General features: G+C 31.8%; 1 long non-coding RNA gene across 1 annotated transcript; it reads left to right on the top strand.

Annotated features, from left to right (window-relative positions):
• Window positions 1–3,108: 3,108 nt before the first annotated feature.
• Window positions 3,109–4,702, top strand: LOC141602517 (uncharacterized). The gene is made up of 4 exons (XR_012524495.1): window positions 3,109–3,249; window positions 3,402–3,523; window positions 3,782–3,945; window positions 4,474–4,702. It is a non-coding gene; the product is annotated as an uncharacterized LOC141602517 (long non-coding RNA).
• The last annotated feature ends 3,013 nt before the right edge of the window (window positions 4,703–7,715 follow it).

Here is a 7,715-nt window from a genome sequence, read left to right as displayed (position 1 = left end):
ATACTCCTCAACCTTCATTGAGGAAAGGATCCACAAATTAACCTAATAACCACTATTCATCTGGTAATATCTTCCTTATCTCTCTACAATACACGTTTAGCCAAGTAACAACAACTTACCTCTCTAAGTTTACTGACTTGAGCGTCGGAGTGAGTACGCTCGGCCAAAGCCGAGCCCTCAGTTTGTTCATCGTTTCAGGAGACCACAAGGAGGATTCAAGGAAAGACATCGTTCTACAAGCTACGAGTGGTAACAAACATCTGCTCTGGAATTACACCCGGAACAAATTAGTATATTATAAGAAAATAAAAATTTTGTTTTTTTATCTCTGAGGAAATTAAAGATCAAGTTTTATCTTTATGATATTTATAATTAATATTCTTTACTTAAAATATATAAATTTAAGAAAGTTCAAATAAGTTAGCTAAAAGTTATAAATCACAAATTGTACGGAGCAGTATAATCATTTTTTTATTAATATGTAATAAATGTCATAAACTTCGTGAGAATATTAATGTGGTAGTGAATTATAGAAGAGTTGGCAAGTACGTGACCCCCTATTAGGTTTAAATTTTTTCATTTATTTTTATATTTTTGCCTAAAGGTGGTTAAAGCATCGTATTATGCATGACGAATATGTCTCACCCTTCCCCAATTCGTATATCTCCCTAAATTATAGTGATGATGTGCTCAATTTACACACAAAAAAAAGTATTGCATCAACAATAATTAGTGTGCTCCATATAATTGAATAGTTCCATTTATTATGCATGTAAATTTGTCAGAAGAAAAGCTTGAGAGAGACGGTCTTCACTATGTTAGGGAAAGACTACTCTTATCCTTTTATGTGTTTTTTATGACTTTTTTTTAATGTTGATCGTTGCTTGAATTGAATCTTAACCTTATACATATATATATTTCTATAATAACTGTATCTAATTTACCTTCAAGCCTCATTCAAATCTATTTTATTACTCGTGGTACCATTTTTACTTTAAATTGTAAAACAATCGCACAATAAAGTTTTTCAAAATATTTACTCATTTGTTATAATATGATATTTCAATTCGCAAATTAGCAGCAACTTTCTTTATCTTTTATTACTCCTTGAAAAATAGATATCAAACTTTGTACTTATCAATAATTTGTGAATATCTTATTTAAATTTTGATTAATATACTTTTATATAATGACAAATGAATGTAAATAATATAATAATAAATTATCAATATAAGTTGAAGTGTATTGTGAGGCAAATAACATTAAAATTAGTAGGAGAAATACATATGACATTTGAAAAACAAACTTCGTATTATGTATAATTAAATATGACATTAGCAATAACAAAAGACGTAGAGGCAAATTTCAGCGTTCATTTTACTCTTTACATGAGTAAATTCCTTGTAGTATGTATTATGCATGCACATTTGTCATAACCCAGTTCGGCCTAGGGCCTTTTAGCCTCATAATACCTCGTTTTTTTAATCGGAAGTTGTTATAAAATTGGATATTATAAATATATCAAAGGTTTTTTTTCTTTGTAAGTTAATCAAAAGTAAAAAAAATACTAATGAATAATTTTTTTTAATATTAATAAATTATAGATAATTAATTTATTTTCTGTTTCTAATAATAAAATTGTAACATAATAAATTAATTCTCATTTCTAATAGGAAAATCATATTCCTAACTATAATAGAAAAATTTTAAATAATTATTATATCCTATTTATAATAGTATAAGTAGGAAAAAAAAGCCTTAATAATTGTTAATTTATTTCCTATTTCTAATAGGAAAGTTGTAAAATAATTAATTAATTCTCATATCTAATAGGAAAATTATATTCCTAATTATAATAGAAAAATTGTAAATAATTAATTATCTCCTAATTCAAATGCTAATAGTATAATTAGAAAAAAAAAGCCTCCTTTAGTTATATATATTGATTGATTAATTTATACACGATTATTAAGGAAATGAGAGAGAAATGAGTTTATAATTATTAAAAAAACAAAAGAAATACGAAATGAGGAGGTAATAAAATGGTCCCCACCCACATGAGTTTGTTTATTTACTAGAAAAGAAAAATGTAAACTATTTGACTTATTCACCATTTCACCTTAAATAAGAAAGTGTAAACTATTGATCGGGTTAGAGGGAGTACTATTTTGTTTCATTAATCTATACTAAATAAGAATGTGTAGATCATTAGATCGTAGAGGAACAAAACCGAGAATAACCGAAGTAAAATTTTGTGGTTTGAACAACTTAAAGCGTGCAGCAACTCATAGTATTATTCATATATGATGAACTGATGATCAATTGTAATCTAACCATTACATAATATTGATTTCTTCTTAGATTCATATTGTAAGGATAAAATTTTACTTAATACAATTCTTCTTAAGTTAAACACGGAGAACAAAAAAATTAATTACAATGCAGAAAATCGAAACAGTTTTTAACCATTTAGAGTTTGAGTGTTGGACTCATGGAAATTTGGAAAGATTAAAAGAATAATAGTAAGTGGTACTCTAAATACACAATGTAACTAATTATATGGTATATTAATAACATACAAAGTACTTATTCATATACTATATCTCAGATTTCATTAGTCATCGTAAAATTGAAAAGTTAACTGAAAGCTAAAAAAAATAGGTTGAAAGGTAACTGAAAAGTAGGAGTTGATAAGTTAACTGATTAAATAAAAAGTGTTTGGAAAACTAACCAAAAGGTAGTTAATTTTTTGTAAAATGACATAAAAGGACTTAGTAAGTACTCTATATTTAATATTTTAAATTGAAGGATTAAAAATAAGAAACAAGTAATTTATTACTCACAAGCTACTCTTATTTTGGTAAATAATTTATCTACCAAATCTATATATATATATATATATATATATATATATATATATATATATATATATAGAAATTGAATCGCGTGAGACCCTTCTTGGGTGAGGCAATTATCTGCATCCATCCTAAACCATTAGATCTAAAAATTATAGACTCACCAGATGATGCCATGTGTCCCTTATATAATTCTAATTAATTAACGCACCAAGTTCATTTACTCAACCCCGCACAGAAACCAGACCGACAATTCATTTCCTTCGTCCAACTTCTCTCTCTACAATTCATCGTCAACTGAGCTCCATTTTCAGCTCCAAGTTCGCCATTATCAGTAAGCTTTTCAACCGCCATTATCTGAGCTTTCCGACCGCCATTGTCATCCTGCAATTAGGTAATTTCGATCAACTAATCTTCATTTCGATTCATCCTGCTTTCATCCGTATCCATCACTAATTTTCGATCGACTTATTTAATTTGCTAAATTAAACCTCAACTAGTTTAATTACTCATTTTACTGTGTTTCCTTCTCTCTCTTCAACTCAGCTCCAGTGAATCGAAGTTTGAAGCAAAGGAGAAATCAGGAGGCATTGTCGCGCACCATCGCCATGGACGACTGAAGCTCAATTCTTATCCAAATTTCGACTCTCAAGGATATGCTTGACAAGGTTTACTCTAATTTTCATCTCATTCGATTCCTATGTTGTTGAATGTCTTAAATTATTGCAAATAATCGAAGATTTAATTCGTTTTAGGTTAATGATGAAATCGAAACGAATAATCGAAGTTTCTATTTCATTATTGCTAGATGATGAAATCGAAGCAATTATTCGAAATTTTAACCTTATTTGATTGCTACGGACCTACGGTGTTAATGCCGAATTTTATCATTTCGAAAACATGATCGAAATTCCTCTTTTTTTTAGGTTAATGATGAAATTGAAGCGAATATTCAGATTACAAGGCAAATTGAGTCCGAAATTGTTAAAGTGTGAAGAAATTGAGGCCCCGCTTGCTGCTAGAGAGTCGGAGCTAATGAAGCTGGTGTATTTCTCAAAGTTTGAACTGCGCGGTTTGATCGCCGTCACTGGTAATTTCTTTTGAATTTATGATATTTGATTTTACTTGTTTTTTCGTTCTATGATTATATGATACGAGATGATTATTTGATCTCTGTCTGTTTGCATTCATGTGCAATTCTGTTGTTTGTTACACACATTTTCACTTCTGTCTAGCCCTAGTAAATGATGTCAATTTGTGAAGTAAACGATTATCATAATTCCGAAGATAGAAAGGTCTAAAGTGGCGTCTATTTGCTCTGTTTAAATCATATTGCATCCGCTCAAGCCAATTCCATACGTTTGTTCTATGTGACTGTGGGATGTGTATTTTATCAAACGTATCAAATTCGCTTGAACGGAGAAAGTACTATATTCTCCGGAATCATTTTATTGGATTTGCACTCCTGTAAATTATTTTGTTTTTCCTGTACACTTAAAATAGGGTGTATCATGTATAGTGTACATACATTGAAACGTCTCAGACCATCACTCATTCATTGTTTCTCCTCCACTCATTTGCGACAATGTCACTCATGTTTAGTTTTATGTCTCTTCAGGCGTTCCATTGTAGACCATGATCATGCCGTGGAATACTGTGAGTATTTTTTGGGTGCGTGTGGAAGGAGTCGCAATGTAACTGCAAATAGAGAAGGAATGAGCCAATGTCCAGATCATCAGTCTCTACAACTAGGCCAAGACTTATCTTTAAGAAAAGGTGTGAGTGTGAGTTATCATTCTTAATACTGCATTACTACCTTCAGCACATATTCATCGTCTCAATTTAAAGGAGTGATGTTACTGCTCTGATAAACACCAGGCACTTGCAATGTGATTTCTTGTGGTATTAGGTAAGTTTTGATAAAACTGTGTTTTAATATCAAGTGCCTGGTGTTGACTCCGCATCCCGGATTTCCTGTTCTTACTAAACACCTCACCCTTGATATTCAGGTACCCCTTTCTGATTTCCGTTACCAATTTTAATACTAGTTCTATGTAATAATTTAATTTGTAGCATGATGTTACTGTTGTTGTTGGAATTGAAACGATGATTCATGTCTGCCGATCCCAAATCGTTTTGAAATTTGTTGTTGTTGACTTGCTGCATCATCTAGTCCCTTCATTCCGGTAATTTTTATATTTAATCAAAGGTAAACAAATGATTACGACGGAAGGAGTATTTAATTCTCTCTGATGTTTCTTAAGATTTTTGATGCTTTTGGTCAGACATTAAGTCTTGAATGTCCATATCAATGAGACCATGTCCGAGTAATGTGTGCTACACTAATTATTGCGGAAACTAAAGAATCGGATCAACTTAGATGTTGAATGTTACTTATGATGTTCTTTCATCCTGCTCTCTAGGGCAGAGCTGATACTGCTCATAATATGCTGAGCCCTTTTCAACCCCATTGATTGAGAATGGAGTGTTTCAATATGGAGTTGTGTAAGGATTCTAATTACTATGAAGCATTGACATGATAGAACTGAAGTAGGATATTTAAACATGTAATCCAAGAAAAGTTTTGCATAGTGTTTTGCTAGCAATTCTTGATGCTAACAGTATTTTTTTCCGTTATGTCTCAACAGTTGTCACTATCAGCTTCAGGCTTGTGTGATCGGGACGTGCTTTCTAAGGTTTGTTATCCAGAATCGTAACGATTTTCTCTGTTAATCTACTGATAAGACACCAATGCCTGCTCTTGCATTCATCTAATTATTCATTAGTGGTACATTGGTACATGAGTTTCCCTAGAATATTTTTAAATGTCTCATATCGCTAATAATCCACGCTTGTATACGTCATGGTCAACATGCTTATGTCAGTTTTCATGGTAATTGCTTTGAGTTTTTTTTTTGTATTATGGAATGTCTCACGTTAATTTTTATTGTTGTATTATTTTTCATGGCACATTAACCTTTATTTCTATTTTCAAATATTATTGTTATTGATTTGTATTCTGTATGTTAAGATTTTATAAAAGAAAATTGAGTTCTTGATTTTAGTACCTAAAGCCTAAAGGTTTAGATTGACTCTTTTTTCTGTTTTCACTTCTTTTTATCTCATTGAATTTTGAGGTGGTGTGACCATTTAGTGAAGGTTCTAAAAGATGATTCATGTCAGCAGACCCCAAAAAAATTTTGGATGTTGTGGTCGTAGTTGTCGTCTCACATACTTGAAAGATAAATTACAATTTGGTATTTATCGAGTAAATATGTATGCTCTGCATTACGCATCAGTATATGAAATAGCTTAAATCTGCCAGTATATTTCCTGATAAAATCAAGTAAAATTCAGTATCTGTAAATAGTGCTGGACACTACTCGTTAGCCACCTTGGTATATTGCATATATGCATATCTATGTGGTTGGGTATTTTTTTTCTAGAGAATCACGTTTAGTGTGATTTTATTCTTGAAAAGTGATCCAATGGCAGTCCTTTATATGAAAGGAAGAGATGGAAAGATTGAAGAACTTGGGCGGACAGAGGTTCTCCTGAATTCGCCAAACCCTAAATGGATCAATAAAGTCAATGTAACATATCATTTTGAACTTATACAGACACTGGTGTAATTTTCTCATCTCTCTTCTATGTTCGTCTTCTACATGCTGATATTCTACATGGTTTACTTGAATTTGATGCCTATACTTATTTATCCTTTCAGGTTTCATGTATATCATGTTGATACACAGCTTCATGGTGTAGATGTAAAGGTATCCCTACATGTCATACTCTTAGTGTCCTTAGTAATCTCCGTGTTTTTCTTTATTATGTTCAGAAATTTGTTTCAGCAAGTCTGTGCTTGTCTACTTCTCTAGTTCTCTTAAACGTATTCAGTGAGACCTTAGATTTGACGTCTTTCACAGTAAGGAGGCTGATAGCTGTGAAGTGTGAATCCTGTGCATATGAAATGAGTTGTCTATGAGCCGTGATCCTTAAGCGCACATTCGGTGTTTCCAAATGTAATCTAGGTAGAAAATTTTTAAAAACTGGAATACTCGAAAATATATTACGAAGTACTATCAGTTATGGACTTATGGTGCGTTCAATGTTATGACTTATGAGAGGCTACCTTAGTAACAATGTTTTGTTGGTTGGTGCTAGCTTGTGTGATCTTTCTAAGGACGTTTTTCCATTACTGGACTCTCTTAACAATTTTATTTCTCCCATTCAGATGCTCTGTTTAACTTCGAAGTAGAACACTTAGCTTTCTAATCTCCATGACAGATTTGTATATTCATGTAGATGCTCAAATTGGATGATCAACAATTTCTCGGCAAGGCTGTGTGTGCATTATCAGAGGTATACTAAAACTAGTTACGTTATTTGGTTCTCTCAGAATTATTGGGTTATTGCTTTGGAGAACCTCTGCTTAGTTGTGATTGCCAGGTTATCTGATTGTTTGAATTTTTTGTTAGTATGACAATAAAATATACACTTTGGTTGTGATATTGGCATATCTCAGGCTGGCTAATTTCAGTCTTCTCTTTCACGTATATCATCTTTTTGGGGATGCTGGATTTGTTCTAATTTCAGTCCAGCATTCACAAGATAATCCCCAAGTCTCAAAATCAAGTCCCAAGATTCACAAGATTAGGTCTAGGGTTCACAAAATTAGGTTCAGGATTCACAAGATTAGCTCCAAGATTCACAAGATTAGGTCCAAGATTCACAAAATTGGGTATTCACAAAATTGTGTATCCTAAAGTTTTGATATGTGTATCTGAGATACTAACATGTGTATCTAGAGTGGTTGTGGGGGAAAGCATTATTCAACTAGAGAAGGTAGAGGGTGGTTAG

Source organism: Silene latifolia, chromosome 9 (assembly GCF_048544455.1).
Source record: "Silene latifolia isolate original U9 population chromosome 9, ASM4854445v1, whole genome shotgun sequence".
Classification (NCBI taxonomy): Eukaryota; Viridiplantae; Streptophyta; class Magnoliopsida; order Caryophyllales; family Caryophyllaceae; genus Silene; species Silene latifolia.
This window is presented reverse-complemented; position numbering and strand designations above follow the sequence as displayed.